At 49.2% G+C, this 3484-nt stretch overlaps 1 protein-coding gene across 3 annotated transcripts in view; it reads left to right on the forward strand.

Annotated features, from left to right (window-relative positions):
• Positions 1-3484, forward strand: part of LOC127748694 (uncharacterized) — a 43763-nt gene that overhangs the window by 23650 nt on the left and 16629 nt on the right. Inside the window, exon 1 of one of the 3 annotated variants that reach the window (XM_052265422.1) lies at positions 389-754. The exons of 1 other annotated variant lie outside the window; for it this stretch is intronic. The gene's annotated coding sequence lies outside the window, so the exon portion shown is untranslated. Of the gene's footprint in view, positions 1-388; positions 755-3484 lie in introns of those variants that run through there. One more of the 3 variants, XM_052265424.1, reaches the window with a different exon arrangement.

The following is a 3484-nucleotide window of genomic DNA, read 5'->3' on the forward strand; positions in this document are numbered from 1 at the left end:
TTCACATTAAAACGAATGTGACGTCACATTCCTTGAATAACAGTGAGAAAGACGTCCAGAAGAAAATAATAAAAATAACCCCCCAAAAATCCATTTGAAAACTGAAAAGTGCTTTTTCTGCGGTTGATGAGGGGGCGTAAAACACCTGCATTCGTCTCTGCTAATGGTCGCCGACGGGGAGGTGCAGATCGTAAACAAACCCCTCTGCTCCGTCCTCGCGTCCGCCCCCGCAAGCGGGTGGGGGCGGCGCCAGAAGGTGGGGGGTGCACGAGGCAAGGCGGGGCGGGGCGGGGCGGGGCGCGCGAGTGAGAGAGACGGCCATAGCCATGCGCTCCTCCTCAGTCCGCCGCGAGACGCCCGCACGCCCGCACGCCCACGCGTACTCCGCCCCCCTCCTTCCTCCTCTCTCACTCCGTTTGCATTGTGGTTGTGCTCCGTGCCGGCCAGTTTACCCGCGGTCTCCCTCTCGAGGTGTTTGTCCTGCGTGCCGGCGCGGTGCTCAGTGCGCTGCGTGTGCCCGTGGTTGTGCCCCGTGGTTGTGCTCCGTGTCGGGCAGTTTACCCGCGGTCTCCCTCTCGAGGTGTTTGTCCTGCGCCCCGGCGCGGTGCTCAGTGCTCTGCGTGTGTCCGTGGTTGTGCTCCGTGGTTGCGCTCCGCGGTTGTGCTTCGTGGTTGTGCTCTTGTGTGCTCGGTGTGTTGTGCGGCGTGTTTCTTTGTGCCATGCGGTTGGATAAACTGTCCCGCGGATTACTGAAGTGAGCAGAGTGTGTGTGTGTGAAGCACAGTGGTTTTATGTGTCCTTTAAGTGCAGCAGAGAGTCTAAGCTTGTCGCCCTGGGGGGTGCCGTTTTGTTTATCCCGTGAGGTTTCACTGCAAAATGCTTGCAAAGTAATTTCTTTGCAACTTTTGCGAGGTATTTCAAAATTAATGCCTTAATAATTTTGGTAACACACTGGAAATGCAAGTGTGTAAATGTCCCTCACCTGCAGGTGAGCGACATTCACACACTTGCATTTCCAGTGCAGTATTGCAAAGAATTAGTTTGTTTTGCGAAGAAATTTCCTCCAAGCTTTCAAGAATCATTGGAACCTATTTTTTCGTTTTGCCAAAAAATACTAGTTTTGCGAGCTTGCGAAGAACATCTTCGTTTTACAATGCTTTCCAAGTTCTTCGCCAGTCGCAAAGAAAATGGTTTGCAATGCGAGTCTGAGGCGTCACGCCTTTCTGGGAAGACAAAAGTGTAGTCAGGCGTTCTCAATATAGTTTTTTTTTCGACACAGTCACGGCGTTAATCAGGCTCCAGGAGATTAACTATGTATCACACAAAAACGCGGGTTTCTTTTCCTTATATACGTACATTTATCATGCACCACAAAAAATGTGTTCTCAATTCAAGATGATACCTAAAATTTTAAGGCAAATAGGGATTCAATCCCTATTTACTTAATTTAAGTGTAAATAGGGGTTAAAATAAGAACATTTGCATTAAAATTTTGGGGATCATCTTGAATTGAGAACCCTTTTTTTTAGGTGTGTACTTGAATTCTCGTGAATGTATTGAGTTTGTATTGGGCACGACACAAGCGCAATTCAATCAAGAAAGTCAAGTGAAGCAAACCTGTACTGTACCTAAAACCTTCCGACTACCAACTACCCGGGTTATGGGAGTGAGGCGCGACTTGCCGGTGGTGTCGCCCAAGGGTGTCGCTCTTCGTGCGGCGACCGGGTGCTGGTCCTGTAGAAGGAGGGGTCCCGTTCAAATCCACTGATGGTTATTTTGCTGCTGAAGCTCGAGATGCCTCGCCGGGGTCCCGTGCCGTTCCACCAGGTCGGGCACCGCTCTAGCACCGCGCCGGCGGCTGCTGCTGCTGGTGCTGATGGCCGAGCAGTGCGTTCTCGCATTCAAATCAGCCCGCCATGCCATGCCTATCGTTAATTATCGGTAATTCGCGAAAGGGGGCCGCCGTGCCGAGTATGAGAAACTTGGACGGCTTTCGCGCACGCAGGCACCACCCGCTCAACTGTACTACCAGAAGGCCGTACTTGTTTTTAAATGAAAACCCTCGGAATAGTGTGTGTGGGGTTTCGAATTTGGCGCGACTCACACATTTCGGTTCAAAATGCATTCCGCTCGTGTGCCGAACGGGAGAGCTCGGAGCGCTGCGAGAATCGTGAAAGTGTAACTTACGAGGGACGGGATGGCTCGGGGGACGCGACGGGTTGCTGGGCGCCCATCCGCGAGACCTACACTCTCGTAGCTCTATTTTTATTGTAGAATTTTTTTTTTCTTCAAAATTTTGAGGTTTGTTGTTCTTATATCATTAATACATGTGAGAAACAGTGAAGTTGCCCAACTATAATAACCAATAATCCTTGTCAATTTTCGGATTAATAATTAAATTGGCGCGCGTTTCTCTAAACTTAAAGCGCTGTCTTCCGGTTTGAAAGCGCTCCCCTCTGCTGGCTGGCTGCGCCGGCCCGATTAAAGATACAAACATTTCTTTATGGTTAGTTAAATACCGCGCTGTGCGCAGGGCGGCGGAACCCGCGTCGGCAACTCCAGCGAGGCGGTTGCCGGGCCGAATTAGACTGTCGCAAGGCTTTTAGACGTAAGGCTCTCCGTACGAAAGATAATGTTTTCATGCCGTTTTAGAAGAACTAGTCCCTAGTCGCAGTCTCCCCCCCCCCCCCCCCCCCCCCCCCCCCCCCCCCCGGGCCGACTCCCATCCCTTGTCCCGCCCCGCCACTTCCTACAACCCCAATAACCATGGCAGGTCTACGGAGTCCGCGCATCGTGAGCTGAAATCTCCGATAGACATTTACATACGAACGCGCGCACGGATTATACGTACTGCAGTTCAATTGGATAGATAATACAACCACTGTGAGAAAGATCCTCATAAATTTACAAGATTTTTTGTATTTATGATTAAAAACGTATGTTGTCAATTTACCACAGCCCATTCCTGCTCGTCAAATGATTTCCAAGTCGATACAGAGTGCTTGTAATTTTCCTCTTCCAAATTGCAATTTTACAACACACATTGTGGAAAATTTTCCTATAACCCTTAAGTACTTTTCAGAATATAACCGCGCAGGGCGTGAGTTAGCTTATTTACAGTCGGCTTAAGCATAAACTTCGTTGCAATCGTTTTTCGTCCATTGACAGATAACGTTATTTTGGAAAAGGTGTATACTGTTTTCACGCCACCAAGGCGTGGGCTTTGAATGGTATGATGCGAAATGTATCCATGTGGGTCACATTTTCGCATACTCCCGGTACAATGTTTCTCATCATGGCGCCAGCACTGTTTTTCAACGAATGTGACGTCACATTCGTTTCAATATTAATCGTGTCACGTTCGTTTGAATGTTGTGTCATATTCGTTTAAACGTGAATCGGCCAAGCCTGGGCGCCATTAGAGCATCACCTCACCTGAAGTCACGTTTAAATGAATGTGACACAATATTCAAACGAATGTGAC

This window comes from Frankliniella occidentalis, unplaced genomic scaffold, assembly GCF_000697945.3.
Source record: "Frankliniella occidentalis isolate FOCC.00 unplaced genomic scaffold, Focc_3.1 Scaffold27, whole genome shotgun sequence".
NCBI lineage: Eukaryota > Metazoa > Arthropoda > Insecta > Thysanoptera > Thripidae > Frankliniella > Frankliniella occidentalis.